The 17,748-nt window shown below is 38.9% G+C and overlaps 1 pseudogene; it reads left to right on the top strand.

The window, feature by feature from the left end:
- Positions 1-16,165: 16,165 nt before the first annotated feature.
- Positions 16,166-16,957, top strand: LOC130022729 (E3 SUMO-protein ligase NSE2-like; annotated as a pseudogene).
- Positions 16,958-17,748: the final 791 nt, after the last annotated feature.

Consider the following 17,748-nt stretch of genomic DNA (forward strand, 5'->3'; position numbering starts at 1 on the left):
ACTGTTTTTTTGTTCGTTAGTTTGTTTTGATATGGGAATCACAACCAGCAGTGCTCAGGGTTTACTGCTGACCCTGCAGTCAGAGATTACTAGAGGCAATGCTTAGTGGACTGTGGCTTCTGATGGCTGCATCTCCACCGCACAGTTTTGATTACTATGACTTTATTTTATACTTTGAATCTGGGCTAGGAGTATCCTCCAAACTTCTTTTATAAATTTAAGATTGTTTTGGCAATTGGGGGGGGAAGTTTATTTTTTTTATATTCATTTATTTTTTAATAGTGAGGCACCATGAGGTACAGTTGTAGACTTACACATTTTTGTGCTTGGGTTTCGATTATACAATGATCAAACACCCATCCCTCCACCAGTGCGCATTTCCCACCACCACGGATCCCAGCATCCTCTCCCCCCCAGCCTCCATCCCACCCTGCCTCTGTGGCAGGGCATTTCCCTCTCTCTCTTTTGAGTGCCATGGTCTGCAAAAGAGGCATTGAGTGGCAATCATGCTTGGTCAACAGTCTACCCTCAGCATGCTCTCCCATCGTGGGCGGATCCTCCCAACACCCTTTATTTGGTGTTCCCTTCTCTTTCTGAGCTCCGGGGGGGGGGGGGGGAGGTTTATTAACTCATATGAATTTTAACATTATTTTATATATGTCTTTAAAAATGTTACGGATGTATTTTTATAGGAACTGCATTGAATTTGCATAATAAATTGGGCAAGAATGTCATTTTACAATTTCAGTCCTTCTAACCCTGAACAGTGGATGGGTCGTCTTTTATTTATTTCTGCAGTGTTTTATAGTTTTTGTATAAAAGTCCTTGACTTATACTAAGCATCTTTATTTTTGTCATCTACTACTTCTTTGGGCTTTATTAGATTAAAATATCTAATTGGAAATGTATGGATCCCTGAAATTTATTTGTTTTATTATCAATTCTTTCTAATCTAGTTCTCAAAATGTTATCTTGGTTTTTATCATAAAACTTGTCATTTATATAAATTGGACCCTTTGCAGCAAGAGTTCTGGAGGTATTCAAGTCAACCTAGAAATTTTTTTCTTTTAACCAAGACCATAACGTGAAATGGAAAACATCCTGAAGCCATCTCTTCATGGTTTAAATGAGGGTGCTGAGGCTCACTAACTTCTATCTTCAATGAAATGTTTATTAAAAATCCCTAATTCCCATTATTGTCCCTTTTGTATTCTTGATGTGAAGGAGTTTCCTAAGAACCATGAAGAAAAATGTGTTATATATTTTATAAAATTCCTACCATGTGGAATATCTTTTTCTAAATTCCCTTAGCTTTGGCATAAAATTCATCAAACTTCATTCCATATATGGAGATGTGGATGATTCCAATAACTAAAGTCCCTGACACAAGCTAAAAATGTCAAAATTACGGAGGAACTGACACATAGAAAGAGAATCCCTGAATCAATGTCATTGGCATTGTTCTTAGATTAATTTTTGTAAGAAAAAGAAAGTGAAGAATATTATTTATTCTTGGGAGAGGTAGAAATCAAAACAGAATAGGAAGAGGAAAAATTAATGGCTGAGTTATATGGCATGTGACCAAAGAATTCCAATGAAAAAGATGTCCAATATTCAAGTGTAATGATCTTCACATCCTGAACTAAATTTGCCTCTGCACTGAAAAGTCCTTGCATGGATGATTTGTTGTTATTATCAAATCAAGGAAAGAACTCCATCTTCACATTTGGGTCTATAGCCAAAGCAAAATAAAGCCACAGCTGTAGGCCGTAGAGTGGAGAATGAAATTCAAAGGAGGCAGGAAGTTCAAGTCACAGGTGAATGTTAGAATGTGAGATCCTGGGAATCTGCCAGCATCCTGGGGTGAGCAATGAAATGAAGGTCCAAGTCATCTTATCTAGATAGTGAAGATCAGAGCAACCCATTCAACATCTGGTTTATACATATAAGTACATACACTAAAGGACATGTAAGACATTAACTGAGTTACTGTAAGATGGGAAACTTGTTTGATGTAAAATTCACAAGAGATTTTAGGAGGGTGCTTAGGGACCCAGGAGACCACATTCAGGTGCTTGTGGGTGAAGTATAATCCTTGGAGAGTACTTGGTAATCACTCCACCATCTTGGCTATCTCTCTACTCCTTCATTTTTGAAAACAAGTATGTGTTTATTAGATTTTCTGTCATTGTTGTGAGTCAGGATAAAACAACAAATTTGAGTTGAAAGCAAAACTACGAGACAATGTATGAATCAGAATCAGAGCTACGTGAAGACATACTAAAAGGACCATCATCATACAAAATATATTTGCTTTGTCTTTTTTAACACTTCTTAAAATAAGACTCTAAACAGAGTTTTAACAGTGCGCCTCCTTAATTTTTGTGAAATAACGGATTAAAAATAAATGTAAATATTTATTTCCCTTAAATAAAATTAAAGCTAAGAAACAAGTGTCTTCAAGTAAAAAATATTCTCTCTGACAATGCCACTGGAAAATTACCTTTCCCAAGATGTATCTTTATGTGCATTGGAAGGTTGGGACACTATCCCTTACCAATAATTCAAGCCATCAATATAAAATTCATCCTTGGGATTAAGACTGGCACCTATTCTCAGATGTTCATAGAAATTTCCTACACTTCCTTAAAGTCTAACATTTCACCTGATACATGAGGAGTGCTAGAGCATGGATGGATAGGGCCTGGCACTCCAATGATGAATGAGTTCTGGGAGCAGAAGTTGCCTGTATAAATGAACCTAACTGCTTGTGAGGCAAACACTGCTTGTAATTGAGACCAAGTCCCAGAAAATCATACTTGGAAAATGAGGTGCAGCTTTGGGTAATTTCATAGATCAAAGTCAGAGCCTCCCACAAGCAAGGCCAGGGCAAATGCTCTGCCTCTGGGAGATCTGGCTTTGGGAACCCAAAAGGCCTTATCTTTGAAACAAGTCCTCCAGGCTAAGCACTTCCCTGAGACACCAAACCTTCAGAACATCTGTGCTGCATGGTTTTAACTGAGAAGGGTCTTTCCTGAGTGTGTCTTCTAAGGCACTGCCAATCTTGTTCCCACACATGCCTCGCAGCAATGTTCCAACCAGACGCATTCTGCATGGTGGAATGCTGCCAGAACAGGGAGAAGGCACTACAGAGAACTCAGAGATACATGCACATGAATTTCTGGCCAAAGGAGATAAATGCAAAAGTAAGATTGAGCAAGTCTTGAGAAAGAAAATAATGGGTTAGGTGCTTACCTTTCAAGTTACCAATCTGGGCTCAATCTCTGGTACCCCATAATGTCCCCTGAGTCAACCAGTACTGATCTCCAAGTCAGGAGTAATACTTGACCATAGCCGATTGAGGCACACTCCCCAAAGAATATGTCCAAAGAAAATTTTTAAAATAAGTTCATGTAGAATGTGACCCTGCATTGTGTAAGAGAAGCCATACTATACAAGTCATGCCTCAGAGAGTCTAGTGTCTGAAACACTTCATCGGGAACCTCCTGTGACCAGTTTCATCACTTCAGAGCACATAGAAAGAATGAAACCCTGAAATACCCTCTGATTTCTATCTTGTTCTACCAAAAGCATCTGAGAATACTGAAACCTGCAATGCTTCAGGACTCTTTCAAATACTAACTCAATATTTCTAGTGCAGGGCCCAGGAATCATTTGCTTGTTTGTTTATTTTGGGGATCATATTCAGCAGTGCTCAGGGATTATACCTAGTTCTGTGTTCAGGGATCACTTCTGTTTGTGCTGGAGGATGCTATATGAAGACAGAGATCCAATCTGGTAAGCAAGATCCAATTTGTTCAGGCAAGTATCACCTTAAACTTTGTACTATCTTTCCAACTAGAATTCTTCATTTATAAAATATAGGAGGTATCAATCAAAAAAACAGTGCTGCCAATGCATATACTATAGGAGAAATGTTAGAACTAGAGGACAATTTTGTAAACTTAAATTTTTTTATTATAAAAAAATCTCAGGTACAGAGAAATTGTACACAGATTATTTGCCTTGCATCGAGAAGGATCCCAGTTTGATCTTTTCACTTAAGTTCTCCTGAGCTCTTCCAGGATTGAACCTTGAGCACAGAGCCAGGAGAAATGCATGGTGCGGGCCCCAAGTGACAAAGGAAATACTTTCTTCACCATCACTTGCATAAGAATCTCTATTAATTTTAGCCGAATCAATTGCTTAAAATTAGCTTGTGTGTGCACTTACAGTCAATCCCTCTGTTTCAGTTATTCTCTTATTCTCTTTCTGAGGGAATCTTGTTTGAACCTTACCCATTTCATTGTTCTTTTCACTCCTGACTGCTTAAAGAGCACTGGATCACTGCAGACTGAAAGTTTCCCTCATTGTCATCACCTCACCCACATCACTATTAGTATAGAATTGTGTCTCTCCTCTAATTAAAAGGCTCATCTGCAGTAGAATTTCTCTTTTCATTTTAACAATTTCAAAATTATCAGTATTTTTCAGAAACTTAATTAATTCTACATGTGTTGTGTGTGCATTTGATAGTTCTTAATTTTGCTAATTTTGTTCTTATATATCAATATTTCTTACAGTAGATACATTGCTCCAGAAAAGGTCCATAAAGGCAATAGTACCTCTGATTTAAGTGGGGGACAGAGTGCTTTCTATTTGCTAAAGGAAGGTAAATTTCTAGTGAAACAGTAATTAATTGTTATTTCTGTAAAGACTGCATACAGTGTGTCTAATAAATCTGGGAGCCTCATATATGGACACTCTAAAGAACTCTTGCACTTGTAATGCATTGTATTCTTCATATTCCTCCACTTAGTAGCAAATGAAATTTAGCAATAATGAGAAACCAGAAAGTCAGAAAGTTTAGTCTTCAAAAATGAGGGATTTTGTGCTGTATAATTTGCTATAACTTCACTTTCTTTATTTATAAAACCATCTCATTGATCATCATTTAAAACTAATTATTAGCTTTAATGTTGTTTGGTAGAGTTACCTGAGGGTAACACTCACCTTCAACCTGGCCTTCACATTGCTGAGCCCACCCGGCTCCTGCGAAGGAGACCTGAGCTCACAGAGTGAGGGTGAGGTTCTTTGACAGTTTGCCGGCCTCTTTTTTCAGTCACTATGATGGTTTTCTTATTAAAATGGTGCTACTTAACTTGAATTAAAAAGTCTCTCATTTCCTTCTTTCTTGGGAAGAGCATATTGTCATTTTTATAGTTGACTTCATACTCCTTCTAGTAAACCTCTGAGTCCATCCTCTATGGAATAATTAATAAAATGTATATGAAGCACTGTAGCACTATCCTCGCGTTGTTCATCGATTTGCTCGAGTGGGCTCGGTAATGTCTCCACTGTGAGACTTGTTGTTACTGTGTTTGGCATATCAAATACGTCGTGGGTAGCTTGCCAGGCTTTGCCGTGGGGGCAAGATACTCTCAGTCGTTTGCCGGCTTTCGAGAGGGGCGGAGGAATCAAACCCGGCTCAACCAGGCCAGCCCCATGCAAGGCAAACGCCCTACTGCTATGATAAAATAATAATTAAAACATTTTAATCAGTAATATGTTTAACAAATTGAAGGGTATTAAGAATCCACTGTTAGTTCCATCAGAGCATTTAGAATTTGCCAGACCACACCAATCTTCAGTCTACTTTCTAGCTTTGCACACACACACACACACACACATACACACGCACGCACGCACATACACGCAAGCATGCACACATGCATGTACATGTGGACGGCATGCACATGCTTCCATATAGCCACTTTATTTTAAAAGTATTTATTTATTTATGTAGGTTCTTGGGCCACACCCGGAAGTGCCCAGGACTTATTTCTGACTATGTTCTCAGGAATCAGTCCTGGAAGTGCACAGGGAACCATATGGGACATTGGGATTGAATTGAAGTTGGCAGCATGCCTGACAACTACCATGCCAGCTGTACTATCTCTCCAGCTCCTTGAACAATTACCTTCCTGGAAAATTGAAGATTCAATATAGAGTAACTCCACACACCCTTCATCCAATTTGTGCCAATGATTCTGTCATATGTAATTATGCTACAACATTAAACCCAGAAAGTCAGCATGGGTATAGTGTATTATACACACTTTGAGGTATTTTATTAACTGTTTCTTTAAGGCAAGCTTCCACTTTAGACTAACCTCCATCTCAGAAGTCAGAATTGATTGACTGTGCCCTGTGTGAACTCTGGCTTGTGAATTCAGTCAAATATTTTGGTTTGTTTTTGAGTTGAGTAATAGTTCACCAATTTTTTTTAATTCTTAAATAAAAAGAGCACCATGCCAATATCACAGGATATACGGTACCATTTTCTGTTTTGGGTACAATCCCATTCACAAATATAGTTACTTAAAATAATTCCAGAATTTCTTTTATTCATAAATCTGCTGTTTGAGCTGGATTCAGAGGAACAATTTATTTCTGCTCCTCTGGATCACTCCACGTCAATGGGGTGCTTCTAAAGTCTGTGCACTCAGCCTGGCCAAGGGCCCTGTGAAGCTGAGTTCTCCTCCAGCACATGTCTGCTATTTCTGCTGGGACACAGGTGCCAGCCAGGCTTCGAACATGAGCATCTCTGCAGCCAGGTCTCTCCCCACCAGCACACAGCCCTTAGGAAGCCAGACTTCTTTGGGGTTTGTTAAGTACTCTCAAAGCATCTGTATGGAGACAGAGAAGACAGGCAGACAGACCTAGAGACAGGCAGAGATTGAGAGAAAGAAATAACCACAGAACCAGAACCAGAAAGATTCCGGGAGAAAAAGGCACAGTCACAGAGAGAAAAAATAATAGAGAGAAAATCAGAAAGACAGAAAGAACATGTTTTGTTCAGGCTCAGGAGTTATTCAGCTTCACATCTACAACATTCCACTTACTAGGTGCGCTCCCAAAAATATACACAAATCATGTGGACAGGAGATATAGTTATGGTAATTTAAAAGGTTTGGAACTGCATGTGGAATCTGAACTACTATTTTTAAGAAGCAAGAAGATAATTTAGTGGAAAGGAAACTAAGGTAAATGTTTCCATGTTTAAAGAAAAGCAATAAGAATTTGGATTCTGTAAGAATAACTGCTCTTCTAAATCAGTTTATTCATTGCAGACACAAACACACTACACTCACATACACACACGTGTATAAGCGTGGCACACTTATATTCACCTATGTACACACCTATGCAATAGCACACAAGTAGACTGAATTTTTATTGCTATGTTTTTATTGAAGTCCTGAGTCAAAGCCTTCCCAAAGTCAGAACTGACTCACTGGCTACCAATGAGTCCAACGTTAAGATACAACTGTCCCCTGATGTGGACCCAAGCTGATGGGTTCAGCCAAGTTGTTTTTGGTTCATCTATGAACTGGGTTATAGATCCCAAGAGAAGGAACTGAAATCATCAAACCAATTTCACATGATGTAATAAAAGAACAGAGTACCACATAAAAGAGATTAGTGATTAGTTTACCAAGCCATTCAGTTCTATGTAAATGACCTGTGATAAATGAGTGGTCAGCCAAAGGAGCAGAAACTATGCATTATTTCCACAGTTTGAAGTTAAGTGCCATTTATATTTATCATTTTTCTGAAACAGCACAATAGGTTTTGTGGGACAAGTGAAACAAATAACAGTATGAGATTTTATCTGAGCTCCTTTACTTGAATGGTCACTGGTGACTTGCAGATGGGGTCATTATGCTGGCCACATTTAACTTTGCTTAGACAGAGTGTTCTAAATGTGAAAGTACTTAAACAACCAAGCCTTTTCACCTTCACTTATAATTTTCATCATAAAGCCTGAGGGTCCAAAAGTAGATTGATAGCTTTATCACAATAGATTTATTGATTTTGTCTTCATGACTTCAGTTTGAGTCTTCTTGAGTGACTCTGGATATAATTAAAGAATTTCAATGTGTGGGTGTCGGTATTCTGTGCATGTACTGACACAATCCTGTGGACAGAAAACAGAAGTGATCACTATATATGAGGGACTGGGTGTACTGCTGATTTTGGCTATACAGCATCATCTCATGGATCCCAATGGAGGCACTGCATAGCTGCCACTTGTCTTTTGTAAGCACTTGCTAATTTGTAGGTGCTGAACTGACCAGAACTTTCAGTAAAAAGTTTACTAGCATCCAGTACTATAATTCCTTTTTAACAAGGGAAGGAATCACACATTCTAGCGCTGTAGCACTGTAGCACTGTCATCCTGTTGTTCATCGATTTGCTCAAGCGGGCAACAGTAATGTCTCCATTGTGAGACTTGTTACTGTTTTTGGCATATAGAATATGCCATGGGGAGCTTGCCAGGCTTTGCTTTAGAGGTAGTATACCCTCATAGCTTGCTAGGCTCTCCAAGTGGGGTGGAGAAATTGAACCCCGGTTGACTGCATGCAAGGCAAATGCCCTACCCGCTGTGCTGTTGCTCCTAACTGATGAGGATCACAAAGTAGAGAAACAACTGAACCCAGACTCAGGACACTTCAAGCATTAATTTTACCACTTAATAGTGTACTTCCAGTTTACAGAGACCAAACATTACAAAGAAGGACAGTAAGAAGCTTTAGAGGGAATCATGGGTGAAACACGGTGTCAATTGAGTTTGGTGGAGCCTGGGACTTCAGGGGATGTATAAGTAAACATTAGAGAGTGGCAGAACATTCACATAACTAACAAGGGAGAGTCTCTAGGCCCTGGAACAAGGTGGGATTCCAGGAAATTTCCACGCTTAAGAAACTTGGGAATCATTATTTTTCTAGCTGAAAGGGAAATAATTACAGTTTTGTCTCAATTTAGACTCCTCAGTTGATCTGCAGCTGCCTTCAACAAAGACAGAAGGATGCAATATAAAGTGAAACATAGAGAGAGCATAACAGGACAACTGATGAGAGTAACCAGGTCTAATTTATGTGAAAAACAGTAGCTTGTCAGTCACATTATATGCTGAAAAACAATAAGCTAACTTGAGATGGAGAAGAACAGAAATGCTCCTACCAGTGCATTTCCAAAAACTTCTATTTGCGAACACAAATGTTCATCTGTGGATCTGTTTCCATGGATGATCAAATGTGGGTGGGCCTAATATCTATGCCCTATCCAGGTTCACTTGGCAGGCACGGGAACACTTGCACTGTTTCCTGGGATTAGAATTCTCTTATTTTTCTTACTACAGATTTTACAGTACCTAGTTTGCTCCAAGCTTCTAACAAAGTGCTTCACAACACTAATAAAAAAAAAAAATTTAAAAAAAACCAAAGTGCTTCACAAATTTTATGAGTCACTTGAGAAATATTGTTGGGTAGGCAGACGGGGGAATTCACTCTCAGTACCTGCTTTTCTAGAAAGTTTTCAGGCTGTGGGTGCCCAGCTGGAAAGCTATACTCTACTAAAGAGTTTCTAAGAACTGCATAATAGTAGCACAAGAGATTCAGGATTATTATTCCCTCTCAAGGAAACATTTTCCCTCTCTTTCCACTTTCTTTTTGTTGATTCACTCCATTTCCTCTACGTACCAGTTTGCTGCAGAAGCTGAGCAAAGGTTGGGCAGTGGGTATTCACTCCCAACAAAGGCTGCTGCCTGCTCTCTGCTTTGTTTCCCAGGGTCTTGTTTCTCTCTTCTCCTCTTGCCTCTGCCTGACCCCATCTGGATAGCTGGACTTCCATCTGCTCCAGAGGGAATTCCACTGACACAGCTGCTTCCTCCTTGTGGGCCTCAACTAGAGTTCTTATAGAACTGTACAACCCAAATTGTGGAATTCAGCATGAGAAATCAGCTGGTCTATGCTTCCATCCTAAGTGGCGTGTAAGGTATTTAGAGGGACGGAGATGCCTATTTTTCTCACTCCCAAAGCACCACCATTTCTTCTTGGTTTTTTTTTCTCGTCACTGCTCATATTTTCAGACATCAGTATGGGTCCTGGTCATTTTTAGAGTCAGTCATCAGGACCTTCTTTAGATTATTGTGGTACTAGGTCAAAAATTCCAATTTCACACACCTATCCCTTAATTCTCTAATGCTATTGAATGACACATCATTTTATTTTTTTCCTTTGTTTTTCTCTTTCAACTAACTTATTTAATGGGTCCAAAATGGGTGATTAGACCATAAAAACATGTGGCACCCTAATTGGATTTTGAAAATGTGTAAATATGACCCTCCAGTGGCTTTCTATTACCATCTGGACCAAACATAAAATCTGACCATTGGTTCGAACTCCCCTCCGCCTACCCACACTGAACTCCTTCTCATGTGTTCCTTCCCTCTAGGAATCTCTACCACACTCAAGCAGCTCTATTTTATAGACATGTTTTCTCTGTTTCTGCTTCTAGGTCTCTGCCTGAATTGTTTGACAAAGGGGGGTCAGTTCTAAAAATAGCCCTCAGATTAACCCACTCATTCCTCAGTACACTGTGAAATAAAGTTTACCAATATCTTCTGATTATCTTGGCAAACTTTGTGTTTTACTCCCACATGTCGATGTGTTTCACTGAGTCGTTGCTGCTGAATGTTCCTACTGGCAGGTGCTGATCTAAGCAAGGGCTGGGGGTCACAATGAGCAAGTAGGCACAATTCTTAACATCAGAGTTTGAAAAGATAGAGAGCAGTCAACATAAAAGCAAAATACCTTTCTGGTAGAAAGTATACTATTTTATGGCATGATCTGTCTACTTTTGATGTGAATTATTTTTAAAAATTCATTTAAAAAATAGAAAACTTCCAGTGAGGCAGGGGAAATAGTACATCATGTAAGATGCTTGCAGTGCACACAGTGACCCAGATTTGATTCCTGACACTGCATATGCTCCCACTGTACACCAGTGGGAGTGATCCCTGAGTGTAGAGTCTTGAGAATAAGACTTGAGCACAGGTGGGTGCTCCTAAACTCAACAAATAAACAAAATATAATTCCCAATGTACTGAGCAAATTACAGTCTCACATGATACAAATATGCCCATCAGTTTGCATGTGAATGAAAGCATGCTAGCAATGTTTATGAGTTATAGGCATGATCTGAGAAAGGCCACTGACAAAATTGAGCAGAGATTTCACTGGTGCGAAGACACCCATCTGAGAGTTTCATAAACTTTGGTGTCTCATTAGTTTGTCAAGCTGTAGGTAAGCAGACTCATCTAGGTTACTTGTTTAAAATAACTTGTTTAAACAGTAGACTAACACCCAGGAATAGTTGAGATAAGTACCAGAAGGTCCACTCCATGGCTTGGAGGCCAGCCACACCTGCTAGGGGAAAAGGAAGCTCAGATAGAGAAGGGAGCACCAAATAAAGGGTGTTGGGAGGATCCTCCCAGGATGGGAGATGCATGCTGAAAGCAGATTATAGACCGAACATGATTGCCACTCAATGCCTCTTTTGCAAACCACAGCACCCAAAAGGAGAGAGAACAAAAGGGAATGCCCTACCACAGAGGCAGGGGAGGATGGGGGGATAGAGGGGGTGAGAGGGATACCGGGATCATTGGTGGTGGAAAATGGGCACTGGTGGAGCTATGGGTACTTGATCATTGTATAATTGGAACCCGAGCACAAAAATTTGTAAGTCTATAACTGTACCTCATGGTGTTTCACTAATAAAAATTTTTAAAAATAACTTGTTTAAAATAAGTTGTTTAAAATAACAATACTATCTATTGTGCCACACTATGAAACATTGTGTTATAATCATTTAAGTGATAATAATAAGGGTGGAAATGGATGGAAAGAAGAATGGGGTGGTTGATGGATGATGGTTGAACCCATGCTTTTATGAGCTCTAAGTTTTTAGCACTATTCACATGGGAATTCTAAGCAATAGTGCAAGTGACACATATATGCCCCTGTGACTCTAGTTTTATCTGTTTTATGGCACCGTGCCTATGACATGAGAAAGTAAACAGTTCAGTACCCTTTTAATTATCATGCGAAAAGCTTATTATTTGATTCTTGTTTATAAAACATTCAGAAAATAAATAATTAAAACGGGCTGTGTGAAATGTAATCTTTCATTCAATTATTCATCGCTTACCACATAAATTACATTTTAGAACCACATATTTCTCAAATCTTTTTCAAAGTTAGGTCCAATTTTGCTAGTGTAACAGAATATTTGATAGTCCTGAATACAAATATTTCTTCTTAGTCTAACTAGACCCATTGATCAGCTGCCATGCATAATGGCATAATCTCAGTGTGAGTGGAAAGCATAGGGCAGTGGCCCCACTGTCCACCAAGTACTGCCCTCTAAGCTCCTACGAGTGTAGAGGAGATAACAGGAGAGTAGTTAGTCAAGTATACTATGGCAAGAATAATGAATTTTCAGCAGTGTTCTCAATCTTCATCAATAAGGAAGGTATTTCGCTTTCTGAGGTGAAATGAGAGAATTCTATCCAAGAGCCTACTAGGAAGGTCATGAATAATGAGTGAAAAAAAGTGGAAGCTAGTTTCTCATTCTCCAACTAGAGGGTCCTTTCAAAGCTCCATAGAAGAGTATGTCTGAACTCTTGGGGAAAATTTGATGTGTAGCCCTGAAGTGTGGTGTGTAGGAACAGTGCATGAACCAGTGCTCATAGATCTGCTTCACTGAGGTTATATCAAAACTGAAACAGTTTAGAAATACCTATGAAGGACAGAAATGTAGACAGCACTTCAATCTGTCTTTCATGTTTGGGTTATATGAAAGAAGATAGCATTTTTTACTGTCATTACATTAAGTCCAGACATCAGTGAAGATATTAGAAACACTTCTCTAGTAACCACCAAATAAACACCTTTACTTGGTAATGTCAGAAAGGGAATCAGCACACAAGACTAATGTTAAACAAGGCTGCAGTGCTAAGGGTGAGAAAAACAAAAACCACACACACCACCTGTCTCAAATCCCGAAGTAGTAGATGAACCAGTAAGAATCAGTACAATGATAAGAGGCATTGCCCTTCCCAGGACAATTGGACATTTAAGGAAGGATTTCTCCAAGTTCCCTTGTTCTCCTTCAGTCTGCCTGAGGAGAGCAGAGTTTGATGGAGAGGATAGAATTGATGCAGAGCCAAATCTTGCCCTCCCCCTCCTCCTTTATGAAGCAGCCAGAGTCACAGTCTAGCTGTAAATTGGATATGCAATTAAGGTTTTAAATTAAGCTACCAAGTTTTAATTACCAAATGTGACCAGGAAGTTATGGAATATACCCAAGATTTTGTTAAGGGAAGACAAAATAATATATTATACATAGCTGTAGAACACTGAGGTTTTTAAAAATTCATAGGAACATATCACTTTTTTTTTGGATCTCAGTTATTCCTTTAAGTCCCATTGTCACCACAACCTTTACTTGCAGTACTTTCCTTGCTCTCAGGGTCAAAAAGTCCAAAAATTTTAATTTTCTTTTTCTCACTTATCTTTTTTGGTTATATTTCTAGGATTGTATAATGTAGCTCCACTCATCATTTATCCTGCAGACTCTTCCTTTCATCAAAAGTTCTAAGTAAAGCATTTGGTCATTTCCTAGAACCTATTTGGCCCTAAATGTCAGGTCTGTAGAGTGAGGGGATTATATTGAGTGCCAAAGTATTGCACCTAGTTCCCTGAGTGCTGTCCTGAGGGAAGCCCGTGGTCGAAATGGAACTGTGGTAAGACTCAGAGAGGAAGACAGGAAGCTCAATTCCCAGCATATGCTGAAGTCCACCCTTGTTTATATTTAGTCATTCTTGTGTATACTCTAAGAGATTTACTTTGGATTTAGTAGACCTTGACTTTGAGAGGAATCTAAATTCATCAAAGACACTTGAGTAGACAGATCAGTAGCAATAGTGCACAGCTTGAGAAATGACACACATTATATTCTCATACGATGCCTCAATCACTCTGATCATTGAGCAAAGTTAAGACACAATGAAAATAGGTTTTAAAATAAAATTCCTTCTGTTTACTACTCTTCAAAAACTAAATTGAGTCTTTAATAGTAATATTTTCATATAAATAAAATGACAATGATTTTCTAGAGCCTTCCTAAAACCTCTATTTTGAAAAATAACAACTAATAAAAGATGCAAGTTCTAATAGATCCCTTAATATCATGGGTATTATATAACTTTTACATGTTTTTACCAAGTCTTCAATTAGTCAAGATATTCCATCAACAAGGCCATTTCATGTTACCGTGGCCACCAAATTTTGCAAACTTCAAATGTGCGTGTGTGTGTGTGTGTGTGTGTGTGTGTGTGTGTGTGTGTGTGTAGGAGGATCAAACACAGGAAGGGTGGATATCCAGAACGGGGCCAAGTATTTGACAGCAGAATCTCTTTAAGTAGATTGGCCAGGTTGTTCACAAGTCTACTCCCATATTCAAGTCTTTATCAGAGTCTTAAGCCTGAAAATCAATGACCATTATCCTCAGGGTATCTGAAACCTGAAACAAACATATTTCTTTAAGTCCCTTTGCAAAGTACTTAATTTTCCTTGAGCACACACCCACTTGACCTGGCTGTCAGAATTCAAGGAAAGGGTGGAAAGTTGAGTCAAATAAATGCATAACTTTCAGGAACTTCAAACTTCATTATTTCTGATGGCAAACCAAAGCTTTTTCCATTATTAGGGGAGGGGTGCAGGGATAAGAGAAGATGAGGTATTTTCATTCAAGTGGCTCTTTCAGAGAGGAGAATGTGAGCTCACAGCCCACTGCACTGCTTCACATTCTATATCTTGCTGCCTCAGAGTGTCTTTGTTTTGAGTCCAGACCCTGGTTGAGGGTCAGCTAACGAAAAAGAGAATGAGGTTCAGATTCTTTAATTAGTTTTGTCAGTGATTCTCTATGGTTGGCAATAAAAGAAATACTTTCTGGGAGATCAGGTTCTCACATTGGAACTTTGGAAAGGATAAAGCACTTGAAAGGCCAAGATCATTTTCAGTCCATTGTTCTAGCCTGTTTCTGAACTGGTTTATTTATTTATTTATTTTTGTAAACGATCTAGGAGTCAAAAGCTTTTGTCATCCTCATACTCATGGTCCCAGTCACCAATAAGAAAGTCTCTTTCAGATATTAATGCCCAGAACTATACGATCTTCATAAAACAGTGTATTCAAGAACCAATTTAAAAGGGGAGAAAGAAAGCAATTGTTTCGGATTACTGGAAATGAACATTGTAGTCTGGGTTATCTGTTTCCTGGAGTACCCAGAGGAGATTCCAACAAAGTGATAGTACTTGTGAAAGTATCTGAGCAGCTCAACAAAGGATGTTAAGTTGCTTCTCAGTCAGTATTAGAGGAAATAGCTGTAATTCAATCAACATTGCAATGGCTTTATTCTTTCATACCAGCAAGTTGTGCTCTCAAAGCTCTGTGTACATTCTTTAAAGACTGGCATAAAGTCAATGACTTTATGAATATGCAATTTTATTGATGTGGTTATGTACTAAGAAAAATATTTTATAGGGCACAAAATAAAAAATAGTTATTCCTACTCTATCTCAGAAATGGGACATTTAAGCCTCACACAAGAGACCAGAGACATAGCATAGTGGGGTGGGTACTGAAGCTGCCTGGCACTCTGCCAACCCGGTTTGATTTCTGGCATTGTGTATGGTCCCCTAGGCACCCCAAGAAGTGATTCCTAATCAAAGACCTGAGAATAAGGCCTGATATGGCCAGTTGTGGTTCAAAAATCAAATAAGTAATCAATTAAAATTCACAAAAAAAACACACGAAGGAGAAGCCATCATTCTTTGTAGGGTACAGTGTAGTTGGAGCATATCTAAAAGGAGTCACTGCCTTCCCACTCTGTCATCTCCCCCAACCCCCTGTTCTGGAATATACCCTCCTCACTTTTTCTGGAGAAGCTTCTAAGTAGAGACACCTTTACACCTTTCTCTCTCCCTCAATCTCAACAGGAGCCTAAGATAACAAGAAAGATCAAGTCTTCCATGGATATCTAATTACACAGATGTTCCTCTTGGGGTGTCTAAGTGATATATGGTCTGTGTCATATCCAGATTGCACATTTAATTAAAGATAAAAATTACTTTCTGGAAGCTACCAAATATACTCTTTCAAATTTAATCACTCAAGGAAAAAAAAGTAATACCTTATGAAAATCAGCTCTTTGATTTTAAGCCTGATGACTTTAAAAATGGAGGCGTCTGGGGGAGTTGCTTTGCCGAGAGCAGATTAGTCGGAGCGGGTCTTCTGCCAGGTAATTTCAAGATGCCAGGGCATTCCAGTTTAAATTCAGGTTCAACTGGTTTTATATCATTCAGCACTGTAGAATCCGCTCTCTCCTCCTCAAAGAACTTCCAGGCCTGCATCAGCTCTGGAATGGACACAGCTTCTAGTGTTGATTTGGATCTTGTGGAAACTCAGACTGAAGTGAGTAGTGAAAACAGCATGGTTGAATTTTCTATAATGGATTGGGAACTAAGTCATTATGTTAAGGCTGTCCGAAATACAATAAATCATGTAAAAGAAGAACGTCCCGAAGAAATACCTGTTCTGAAATTACTAGTGGAGAAGAAGTTTTTGGCTTTACAGAATAAGATTTCTGATGCAGACTCTCAAAATAACGAAAAAATCGTACAGTTTAAACAGCAGCTGAAAGACCTAAAGAAGCAATATGGTCTTTTGACTGACAGAGAAGCTGATAGGACAGAAGGAGTTGATGAAGATATGATTGTTACCCAAAGTCAGACCAACTTTATCTGCCCATTACAGAGCAGGAAATGAAGAGGCCCATGAAAAATAAAGCCTGTGGCCACACCTATGAAGAGGAAGCCACTGTTCGCATGATTCAGTTCAAGCAGAAGCGGAAGAAAAAGGCCCCTCGCCCTAAAATTGGCTGCAGCCACGAAGACATGAGGTTGTCTGATCTCGTCCAGGATGAAGCCCTCAGGAGGGCGATTGAGAGTCACAACAAGAAGAAAAAACATCAGTCAGTGTAGGGCAGACCCTCCTGCCTGCAGGAAGTCATAGCCTACCTCCTCCCCCACCACCTGGAGAAAGTGCTCACAGCTGCAGAGCATACCTGTGGGGGGCAACGTGAAGCTTTTCTGTGTAACCGAGAACATTTTTCTATGTTACTTCAAAATTTTATCACTTAAAATAAAAAATTGATTATCTGAAAAAAAAAAAATGGAGGCATCTGTCCAAAATGACTCTAAATCATTTTGGGCCCACAGCAGATTTAAAAAGTAGTATAGACAATAAGGTGTGGTTGGTGTTGAAATATTACATGCTGAAAACTCAACTAAAACTCAATATTATATGCCTAAAACTAACTGCAAATCAGTTCTTTTAAAAAGATATTTTAAGTTATAGAAAATAGAAACTTGCTTACCACGTTTTCAGCAAATGTTCATGAATATAGGTTTCTCTCACTGGAAGTGTTTATTCATTTATTTATTAGTGATATTTCAGATTTAGCTTTAATAATTTTGTCACACCATGTCAGATCTTCTTTCCATTCCTGACCTACAGTTTTTTGAAAGTTTTCTCTCTAGTTGAACAGATCAAAGATTTATTTTAGTTAGAGCGTATAGTAAATAATAATTTTTTTTAACCAGGCAATGCACTACACATATAATTGGACTCTCTGGTAAATTTTCTGTGTTATCATCTGGCCCTCAGTTCGAAACACAAGTCAAATTCTATCAGAGGGCGTTTGGACAGGAGTTGCAGCTGGTTGCTATGCCCTGGCAGCTAACTTCTTGCATATCTGCCCTCTGGGCATCTTGCCACA

Source organism: Sorex fumeus, unplaced genomic scaffold, assembly GCF_029834395.1.
Source record: "Sorex fumeus unplaced genomic scaffold, SorFum_2.1 ptg000020l, whole genome shotgun sequence".
NCBI lineage: Eukaryota > Metazoa > Chordata > Mammalia > Eulipotyphla > Soricidae > Sorex > Sorex fumeus.